Here is an 11,877-nt window from a genome sequence, read left to right as displayed (position 1 = left end):
GTCTAATTATTGAAAATTTCTATGTTTGGTGTCTTGCATGTTTTTTTTTTCTTAAAATTTTTCAAAAATAAGTTCTTGGTGTTCATCTTGAAACTCATAGTGTTCTTGCATGCATCATTGGTTTTGATCCAAAATTTTCATGTGTTTGGGTCATAATTGCGTTTTTCTCTCTCATCATTAAAAATTCAAAAATAAAAAAATATATTTTCTTTATTTTACTCAAAATTTTCGAAAATATGATTTGATTTAGTCAAAAAGTTTTTAAATTTAATTGTTTCTTATGAATCAAATCAAATTTTCAATTTAAAAATCTTATCTTTTCAAAATCTTTTTCAAAAATCAAATATTTTTCAAAATTTCTTTCTAATATTTTCAAAAATTTTTTGCAAATTAATTTTCAAAAATCTTTTTTTTTTTTAATTTTAGTTCATGATTTTCGAATTTAATGTGATTGATTCAAAAATATTAAGTTGTTACTTGCCTAGTAAGAAAGGTTCAATCTTTAAACTCTAGAATCTTATCTTTTTAGTTTCTTGTTAGTCAAGTAATCAACTTTAGTTTTCAAAATCAAATCTTTTTAATTTTCTTTTCAAATCTTTTTCAAATTAAAATTTCAATCATATCTTTTTCAAATTCAATTTCAAAGTCTTTTCTAACTTCTTATCTTCTTAAAAATTGATTTTCAAATCTTATCTTTTTGTTTCAATCATATCTTTTAAAATTTCAATCATATCTTTTTCAAAAACAAATTTCAAAACTTTTTCAATCAATCTTATCTTTTTGTTTCAATCATATCTTTTTCAAAACTACCAAACTAATCCTCTCTCTCTTATTTTTGAAAATTCCCTCTCTCCTTTTTCAAAATTTCTTTTTAACTGTTTTAAATTTTAATTTTAGTTTTATTCTTCCTTTAATTTTCGAAAATCATCAACTCCTTTTTAAAATTTATTTTTGAAATCTAACTTTCAAATTTAATTTTAATTAAATTTCGAAATTCTCTCTCTCATCTCCTTCTATTTATTTATTCATCTACTAACACTTCTCTCCCATCCAAAAATTCGAACACCACCTTCCTCTCTGTGTTCGAGTTTTTCCTCTTCTCTTCTTTACATTACGTTCTTTTCTTCTTCTACTCACACAAAGGAATCTCTATACTGTGACATAGAGGATTCCATATTTTCTTTGTTATTCCCTTCTTTGTCATATGAGCAGGAGCAAGGACAAGAACATTATTGTTGAAGCAAATCCTGAACCTGAAAGGACTCTAAAAAGGAAACTAAGAGAAGTTAAAATACAACAATCCAGAGACAACCTTACAGGAATTTTCAAACAAGAAGAGGAGATGGCAGCCGAAAATAATAATAATGCAAGGAGGATGCTTGGTGACTTTACTGCACCTAATTCCAATTTACATGGAAGAAGCATCTCCATTCCTGCCATTGGAGCAAACAATTTTAAGCTGAAACCTCAATTAGTTTCTCTGATGCAACAAAACTGCAAGTTTCATAGACTTCCATCTGAAGATCATTTTCAGTTCTTAACTAAATTATTGCAGATCTGTGATACTGTTAAGACTAATGGAGTAGATCCTGAAGTCTACAGGCTCATGCTTTTCGCGTTTGCTGTAAGAGACAGAGCTAGAGTATGGTTGGACTCTCAACCCAAAAATAGCCTGAACTCTTGGGATAAGCTGGTCACGGCTTTCTTAGCCAAGTTCTTTCCTCCTCAAAAGCTGAGTAAGCTTAGAGTGGATGTTCAAACCTTCAGACAGAAAGAAGGTGAATCCCTCTATGAAGCTTGGGAGAGATATAAGAAACTGACCAAAAAGTGTCCTTCTGACATGCTTTCAGAATGGACCATCCTGGATATATTCTATGATGGTCTATCTGAATTAGCCAAGATGTCATTGGATACTTCTGCAGGTGGATCCATTCACCTAAAGAAAATGCCTGCAGAAGCTCAAGAACTCATTGACATGGTTGCTAATAACTAGTTCATGTACACTTCTGATAAGAATCCTATGAGTAATGGGATGCCTCAGAAGAAGGGAGTTCTTGAAATTGATACTCTGAATGCTATATTGGCTCAGAATAAAATATTGACTCAGCAAGTCAATATGATTTCCCAGAGTTTGAATGGAATGCAAGCTGCATCCAACAGTACTCAAGAGGCATCTTCTGAAGAAGAAGCTTATGATCCTGAGAACCCTACAATAGCAGAGGTGAATTACATGGGTGAACCATATGGAAACACCTATAATCCCTCATGGAGAAATCACCCAAATCTCTCATGGAAGGATCAACAAAAGCGTCAACAAGGCTTTAATAATGGAAGAAACAGGTTTAGCAATAGCAAGCCTTTTCCATCATCCACTCAGCAAAAGACAGAGAATTCTGAGCAGAATCCATCTAGCTTAGCAAATTTAGTCTCTGATCTATCTAAGGCCACTCTAAGTTTCATGAATGAAACAAGGTCTTCCATTAGAAATCTGGAAGCACAAGTGGGCCAGCTGAGTAAAAGGATCACTGAAACCCCTCCTAGTACTCTCCCAAGCAATATAGAAGAAAATCCAAAAGGAGAGTGCAAGGCCATTGAAATGACCATCATGGCCGAAACCACAAAAGAGCAGGAGGACATGAATCCCAGTGAGGAAGACCTCCTGGGACGTCGAGAGATCAATAAGGAGTTTCCCTCTGAGGAACCAAAGGACTCTGAGGCTCATCTTGAGACCATAGAGATTCCATTAAACCTCCTTATGCCATTCATGAGCTCTGATGAATATTCTTCTTCTGAAGAAAATGAAGATGTTACTGAAGAGCAAGTTGCCAAGTATCTCGGTGCTATCATGAAGCTGAATACCAAATTATTTGGTAATGAGACTTGGAAAGATGAACCTCCCTTGCTCACCAATGAACTGAGTGATCTGGATCAACTGAGATTGCCTCAGAAGAAACAGGATCCTGGAAAGTTCTTAATACCTTGTACCATAGGCACCATGACCTTTGAGAAAGCTCTATGTGACCTTGGGTCAGGGATAAACCTCATGCCACTCTCTGTAATGGAGAAATTGGGAATCTTTGAGGTGCAAGCTGCTAGAATCTCATTAGAGATGGCAGACAACTCAAGAAAACAGGCTTATGGACAAGTAGAAGACATGTTAGTAAAGGTTGAAGGCCTTTACATCCCTGCTGATTTCATAATCCTAGACACTGTGAAGGATGAGGATGAATCCATCATCCTTGGAAGACCCTTCCTAGCCATAGCAAAAGCTGTGATTGATGTGGACAGAGGAGAGTTAGTCCTTCAACTGAATGTGGACAGCCTTGTGTTTAAAACTCAAGGATCTCCTTCTGTAACCATGGAGAGGAAGCATGAAAAGCTTCTCTCACTGCAGATTCAACCAAAGCCCCCACATTCAAACTCTAAGTTTGGTGATGGGAGGCCTCAGCCAAACTCTAAGTTTGGTGTTAAACTCCCATATCCAAACTCTAAGTTTGGTGTTGGGAGTCTATAAAATTGACCTGATCATCTGTGTGGCTCCATGAGAGCCCACTGTCAAGCTATTGACATTAAAGAAGCGCTTGTTAGGAAGTAACCCAATTTTTATTTATTTAATTCTATTTTTATTTTTATTGTTCTTTTATGTTTTATTAGGTTCGTGATCATGTGGAGTCACAAAATAAATACAAAAATAAAAAATAGAATAAAAAACAGCAGACAAAAAATCACACCCTGGAGGAAGGACTTACTAGCGTTTAAACGCCAGTAAGGAGCATCTGGCTGGCATTCAATGCCAGAACAGAGCATGGATCTGGCGTTGAATGCCAGAAACAAGCAGCATCCTGGCGTTTAGATGCCAGGAATGCACACTGAGGAAAGCTAGCGCTGAACGCCAGAAACAAGCATAGAACTGGCGTTCAACGCCAGAAACATGCTACATCTGTGCGTTGAACGCCCAGAACAAGCATCAATTCGGCGTTTAAACACCAGAATTGCATGCAAAGGCGTTTTACATGCCTAATTGGTGCAGGAATGCAAATCCTTGACACCTCATGATCTGTGGACCCCACAGGATCATCTCAGCATCTGTGGACCCCACAGGATCCCCACCTACCTCTACTCATACTCTCCCCTCTTCTCATTCATCCTCTCTTCCCAATAAACACCCTTCCCCAAAACCCTTCACCATTCACCTCAATCTCTCTTCCCTATCACCACCTATCACCACTCACATCCATCCACTCTACCCCATAAACCCCACCTACCTTCAAAATTCAAAATCACTTTCCCACCCAAACCCACCCCATATGGCCGAACCTTAACCCCTCTCCCTCCACTATATAAACCTCTCCATTCTTCTTCATTCTCACACAACACAACCCTCTCATCCCCTTCTTGGCCGAAACACAACCCTCTCTCCCTCTCTTCTATATCTTCTTCTTCTTCTTTCCTTTATTCTCTTGCTCGAGGGCGAGCAATATTCTAAGTTTGGTGTGGTAAAAGCATAAGCTTTTTGTTTTTCCATTACCATTGATTGCACCTAAGACCGAAGAATCCTCTAGAAAAGGGAAAGGGAAGACAAAAGCTTCCACCTCCGAGTCATGGGAGATGGAAAGATTCATCTCCAAAGCCCATCAAGACCACTTCTATGCTGTTGTGGCCAAGAAGAAGGTGATCCCCGAGGTCCCTTTCAAACTCAAGAAAAATGAGTATCCAGAGATCCGACATGAGATCCAAATAAGAGGTTGGGAAGTTCTAACAAACTTCATTCAACAAGTTGGGATCTTAATGGTTCAAGAGTTCTATGCAAATGCATGGGTTACTAGGAACCATGATCAAAGTGTGAACCCAAACCCAAAGAATTGGTTCACTATGGTTCGGGGGAAATACTTAGATTTCAGTCCGGAGAATATGAGGCTGGCGTTTAACTTGCCAATGATGGAAGAGAACGCACGCCCCTACACAAGAAGGGTCAACTTTGATCAAAGGTTGGACCAAGTCCTCATGGACATATGTGTGGAAGGAGCTCAATGGAAAATTGACTCAAAAGGCAAGCCGGTTCAACTAAGAAGGCTTGACCTCAAACCAATAGCTAGAGGATGGTTGGAGTTCATTCAACGCTCAATCATTCCTACTAGCAACCGGTCTGAAGTTACTATAGACCGGGCCATCATGATCCATAGTATCATGATTGGGGAGGAAGTGGAAGTTCATGAGATTATACCTCAAGAACTCTACAAGGTAGCTGACAATCCTCCACTATGGCAAGGTTAGCCTTTCCTCACCTCATTTGCCACCTATGCAATTCGGCTGGGATTGACATAGAGGGAGACATCCTCATTGAAGAGGACAAGCCCATCATTAAGAAAAGGATGGAGCAAACAAGAGAGCCTATTCATGGATCTCAAGAGACGCATGAAGAAGCTCATCACCAAGAAATCCCTGAGATGCCTCAAGGGATACACTTCCCTCCACAGAATTTTTGGGAGCAAATCAACACATCCCTAGGAGAATTAAGTTCCAACATGGGACAATTAAGGGTGGAACATCAAGAGCACTCCATCATCCTTCATGAAATTAGAGAAGATCAAAGAGCAATGAGGGAGGAGCAACAAAGACAAGGAAGAGACATAGAAGAGCTCAAGGACATCATTGGTTCCTCAAGAAGGAAACGCCACCATCACTAAGGTGGACTCATTCCTTGTTCTTAAATTTTCTGTTTTTCGTTTTCTTATGTTAAATGTTTATCTATGTTTGTGTCTTTATTACATGATCATTAGTGTCTAAGTGGCTATGCCTTAAAGTAGTGAATATGAATCCATCACCTCTCTCAAATGAAAAATGTTTTAAAAACAAAAGAACAAGAAGTACATGGTTTCAAATTCATCCTTGAAACTAGTTTAATTATTTTGATGTGGTGACAATACTTTTTGTTTTCTGAATGAATGCTTGAACAGTGCATATGTCTTTTGAAGTTGTTGTTTATGAATGTTAAATATGTTGGCTCTTGAAGAATAAGGAAAAAGGAGACATGTTATTTGATAATCTGAAAAATCATAAAAATGATTCTTGAAGCAAGAAAAAGCAGTGAATACAAAAGCTTGCAGAAAAAAATGGCGAAAAAAATTGAAAGAAAAAGAAAAAGCAAGCAGAAAAAGCCAAAAGCTCTTAAAACCAAAAGGCAAGAGCAAAAAGCCAGTAACCCATAAAACCAAAAGGCAAGGGTAATAAAAAAGGATCCAAGGCTTTGAGCATCAGTGGATAGGAGGGCCTAAAGGAATAAAATCCTGGCCTAAGTGGCTAAACCAAGCTGTCCCTAACCATGTGCTTGTGGCGTGAAGGTGTCAAGTGAAAACTTGAGACTGAGCGGTTAAAGTCAAGGTCCAAAGCAAAAGAAGAGTGTGCTTAAGAACCCTGGACACCTCTAATTGGGGACTTTAGCAAAGCTGAGTCACAATCTGAAAAGGTTCACCCAGTTATGTGTCTGTGGCATTTATGTATCCGGTGGTAATACTGGAAAACAAAGTGCTTAGGGCCACAGCTAAGACTCATAAAGTAGCTGTGTTCAAGAATCAACATACTGAACTAGGAGAATTAATAACACTATCTGAATTCTGAGTTCCTATAGATTCCAATCATTCTGAACCTCAATGGATAGAGCGAGATGCCAAAACTATTCAAGAGGCAAAAAGCTACAAGTCCCGCTCATCTGATTGGAGCTAAGTTTCATTGATATTTTGGAATTTATAGTATATTCTCTTCTTTTTATCCTATTTGATTTTCAGTTGCTTGGGGACAAGCAACAATTTAAGTTTGGTGTTGTGATGAGCGGATAATTTATACGCTTTTTGGCATTGTTTTTAGTATGTTTTTAGTATGATTTAATTAATTTTCATTATATTTTTATTAGTTTTTAATTAAAAATCACATTTCTGGACTTTACTATGAGTTTGTGTGTTTTTCTGTGATTTCAGGTATTTTCTGGGTGAAATTGAGGGACTTGAGCAAAAATCAGATTCAGAGGTTGAAGAAGGACTGCAGATGTTGTTAGATTCTGACCTCCCTGCACTCAAAGTGGATTTTCTGGAGCTACAGAACTCCAAATGGCGCGCTTCTAATTGCGTTGGAAAGTAGACATCCAGGACTTTCTAGAAATATATAATAGTTTATACTTTGCCCGCGTTTAGACGACAAAAACTGGCGTTGAACGCCAGTTCCATGTTGCAGTCTGGCGTTCAGCGCCAGAAACAAGTTGCAAAGTGGAGTTCAACGCTCGAAACACGTTACAAACTGGCGTTCAACTCCAAGAATGACCTCTCCACGTGCAAACTTCAAGCTCAGCCCAAGCACATACCAAGTGGGCCCCGGAAGTGGATTTCTACATCAATTACTTACTTCTGTAAACCCTAGTAGCTAGTCTAGTATAAATAGGACTTTTTACTATTGTATTTACATCTTCGGAACATCTTTGGATTATCTTTTGATCCTTTGATCATGTTTTGGAGGCTGGCCATTCAGCCATGCCTGGACCTTTCGCTTATGTATTTTTCAACGGTAGAGTTTCTATACACCATAGATTAAGGTGTGAAGCTCTGCTATTCCTCAAAGATCAATGCAAAGTACTACTATTTTTCTATTCAATTCATCTTATTCCGCTTTTAAGATATTCATTCGCACTTCAACATGAATGTGATGATCGTGACAAAGTCATCATGATTCCCCTATGAACGCGTGCCTTACAACCACTTCCGTTCTACCTTCGATTGAATGGATATCTCTTGGATATCTAATATAGGGGACCGAGTCTGAGTTATTAGCGTCTTCGTGGTATAAGTTGGAACCCATGGATGGCCATTCCTAAGATCCGGAAAGTCTAAACCTTGTCTGTGGTATTCCGAGTAGCATCTGGGAAGGGATAGCTGTGACGAGCTTCAAACTCGCGAGTGCTGGGCGTAGTGACAGAAGCAAAAGGATAGTAAATCCTATTCTAGTATGATCGAGAACCGACAGATGATTAGCCATGCAGTGACAGCGCATTGGACCATTTTCACAGGAGGATGGGATGTAGCCATTGACAATGGTGATGCCCTACATAAAGCTTGCCATGGAAAGGAGTAGGATTGATTGGATGAAGACAGTAGGAAAGCAGAGATCAGAGGAACGAAAGAATCTCTATATGCTTATCTGAAATTCTCACCAATGATTTACATAAGTATTTCTATCTTTATTTTATGTTTGTTTATTATTATTATTCGAAAACTCCATAACCATTTGATATCCGCCTGACTGAGATTTACAAGATGACCATAGCTTGCTTCAAGCCGACAATCTCCGTGGGATCGACCCTTACTCACGTAAGGTTTATTACTTGGACGACCCAGTGCACTTGCTGGTTAGTTGTAGGAAGTTTTGAAACAGATATAAAATCATGAACGTGCGTATTGAGTTTTTAGCGCCATTACCAAGGAATGGAATGATCACGATTTCGCACAGCAGACCGCCCTTGTGGTTTGGTTTGGGTTGGGAAGGAAGGCTAGAAGAGCTTGAGGGTTGTTGGTGTTGTTTGAGGACATGGACATCTTCGAGATCATGTCGGTGAGATTGGCTAATTGAGCGCCCATGGTATCGAATTGAGCCTTGTAGCTCTCGTCCCATTTTTCCATAGCGGTTCTAAGCTCATCAAATTGATTGGTGGAAGATGAAGAGGATTGGTTAGATTGTTGTCTATGGTGTGGTGCTTGGTACTTGGTGTAGTTGCTTTGGTTTTGGTTGTGGTAATTTTGGTTGGCTTGGTAGTTATTGTTGTTATGATGGTATTGAGATGAAGATTGGTTGTTATTGTAATGAGAAGAAGAGTTGTTCCACCTTTGGTTTTGATTTCTACCTTGTGAATTATCCCTCCACCCATGATTTTGATTACTACCATGAGAGTAGTTGTTTTGGCCTTGAGAAGGATAGGGTGGACGGTTGTTGTAATTCACATTGGCCACTACAAGAGCATGCTCCTCTTGAATTTAATGGCATTGATCGGTGTAATGCGTGGTGCTAGAGCACAAACCACAAATTCTAGGAGGGCCTTCAAGTTGAGCAACTTGAGGTGGGGCTTGGATGGCTTGGATGGAGTAGTATTCCTTTTGATCTTTTTGTATTTGAGTGAGGATAGTGGTCATGTCCCCAAGCGCCTTGGTTAAGCTTGCTTCAGGAGGGGATGGTTCTACCACACCCTTGAGAGGATTACTTCTCACCCATACATGTTGTGTAGCCTCGGCAACATCATTTATCAATTTCCAAGCTTCTCCTTCCGTCTTGTTCTTTGAAAGGGAACCGCCACTAGAAGCGGTGAGCAATCTTCTATCTTCTGCACAAAGACCTCCGGTGAAGTAACTAATGAGCAAGTGAGTGTTCAATCCATGGTGTGGACAAGATTCCAATAGCCTCTTGAATCGAGTCCAATACTCATACAAACTCTCTTGGTCTTTTTGCATTATGCCCGAAATCTCCTTCAGGATGTAGTCGGTCTTCTCCGGTGGGAAGAATTTATCTAAAAACTCTCTTCTCAAGAAATCCCAATTGGTCACAATCTCATCCGGTTGCGAATAAAACCACGTCTTTGCTTGCCCTTCAAGAGAGAAAGGGAAGGCAAAAACCATAATAGCCAACTCGTCCGCTCCATGCCTTCGAGCCGTAGAACAAGCAACTTGAAAATCTCTTAGATGTCAGATGGGGTCTTGGCCCGGCAACCCATGATACTTAGGAAGTAGATTTATCAAGCTACTCTTTAACTCAAAGTTTGGATCAAGGTTGGGATACCTTGCTTGCAAAGGTTGAAGTATGATATCCGGAGCTCCTTGCTCATGCAAAGTGATCCGGCGTGGCTCCGTCATGTATGGCTCACCTGTAGGATGCAAAAATGTATTAGTAGTTGGTGCACGAAATTGTGATGTCAATGTTCACATTACTCTCTTACAACTTCGCACAACTAACCAGCAAGTGCACTGGGTCGTCCAAGTAATACCTTACGTGAGTAAGGGTCGATCCCACAGAGATTGTGGGCTTAAAGCAAGCTATGGTTATCTCGTAACTCTTAGTCAGGATATAATATCAATAATAATTTTTAGTTTGAATTGTAAAAAGTAAAAAGGGCAGAACACAAATTATACTTGTATGCAGTAATGGAGAATATGTTGGAGTTTTGGAGATGCTTTGTCTTCTGAAATTCTGCTTTCCTCTGTCTTCTTGTTCACGCACGCACGTCCTCCTATGGCAAGCTGTGTGTTGGTGGATCACCATTGTCAATGGCTACCATCCTTCCTTTCAGTGAAAAGGGTCCAGGTCCGCTGTCACCGCACGGCTAATCATCTGCAGGTTCTCAATTGTACCGGAATAGGATTTACTATCCTTTTGCGTCTGTCACTACGCCCAGCACTCGCGAGTTTGAAGTTCGTCACAGCCATCCAATCCCAGAATCCTACTCGGAATACCACAGACAAGGTTTAGACTTTCCGGATTCTCATGAATGCCGCCATCAATCTAGCTTATACCACGGAGATTCTGATTAAGGAATCTAAGAGATACTCATTCAATCTGATGTAGAACGGAGGTGATTGTCAGACACACGTTCATGGATTGAGGAAGGTGATGAGTGTCACGAATCATCACCTTCTCCATAATTAAGCGTGAATGGATATCTTAGATAGGAACGCGCATGTTTGAATGGAAAATAGAAATACTTGCATTAATTCATTGAGACACAGCAGAACTCCTCAACCCCAACAATGGAGTTTAGAGACTCATGCCATCAAAAAGTACAAAGTTCAGATCTTAAAATGTCATGAGATGCAAAATAAATCTCTAAAAGTTGTTTAAATACTAAACTAGTAACCTAGGTTTACAGAAAATGAGTAAACTATGATAGATAGTGCAGAAATCCACTTCTGGGGCCCACTTGGTGTGTGCTGGGGCTGAGACTAAAGCTTCTCACGTGCCTGGGCTGTTTTGGGCATTCAACGCCAGGCTGTAACCTGTTTCTGTCATTGAACTCCAACTTGTAACGTGTTTCTGGCGCTGGACGCCAGACTGCAACATGGAACTGGCGTTGAACGCCAGTTTACGTCATTTATCCTTGAGCAAAATATAGATTATTATATATTGCTGGAAAGCCCTGGATGTCTACTTTCCAACGCAATTGGAAGCGCATCAATTGGACGTCTGTAGCTCCAGAAATTCCATTTCGAGTTTAGAGAAGTCAGGATCCAACAACATCAGCAGTCATTTTTCAGCCTGAAACAGATTTTTGTTCAGCTCCCTCAATTTTAGCCAGAAAATACCTGAAATTATAGAAAAACACACAAACTCATAGTAAAGTCCAGAAATATGAATTTTTCCTAGATACTAATGAAAATAAACTAAAAACATACTAAAAACTATATGAAATTAACCCCAAAAAGCGTATAAAATATCCGCTCATCACAACACCAAACTTAAACTGTTGCTTGTCCTCAAGCAACTAGATAAATAAAAGAGAATAAAAATAATTTAAGAAGAAATAATATCTCAGAGTTTTTGAGTGAAGCTCATATTCTAATTAGATGAGCGGGACTAGTAGCATTTTGCTTCTGAACAGTTTTGTCATCTCACTTTATCCATTGAAGCTCAGAATGATTGGCATCTATAGGAACTCAGAATTTAGATAGTGCTATTGATTCTCCTAGTTCAGTATGTTGATTCTTGAACACAGCTACTTTATGAGTCTTGGCCGTGGCCCTAAGCAATTTGTTTTCCAGTATTACCACCGGATACATAAATGCCACAGACACATAATTGGGTGAACCTTTTCAGATTGTGACTCAGCTTTGCTAAAGTCCCCAATTAGAGGTG

At 39.3% G+C, this 11,877-nt stretch overlaps 1 non-coding gene across 1 annotated transcript; it reads right to left on the bottom strand.

Annotated features, from left to right (window-relative positions):
• Window positions 1-1,738: 1,738 nt before the first annotated feature.
• LOC112738647 (small nucleolar RNA R71) lies at window positions 1,739-1,846 on the bottom strand. The gene has a single exon (XR_003169594.1). It is a non-coding gene; the product is annotated as a small nucleolar RNA R71 (small nucleolar RNA).
• Window positions 1,847-11,877: the final 10,031 nt, after the last annotated feature.

Source organism: Arachis hypogaea, chromosome 13, assembly GCF_003086295.3.
Source record: "Arachis hypogaea cultivar Tifrunner chromosome 13, arahy.Tifrunner.gnm2.J5K5, whole genome shotgun sequence".
Taxonomy (NCBI): Eukaryota; Viridiplantae; Streptophyta; class Magnoliopsida; order Fabales; family Fabaceae; genus Arachis; species Arachis hypogaea.
This window is presented reverse-complemented; position numbering and strand designations above follow the sequence as displayed.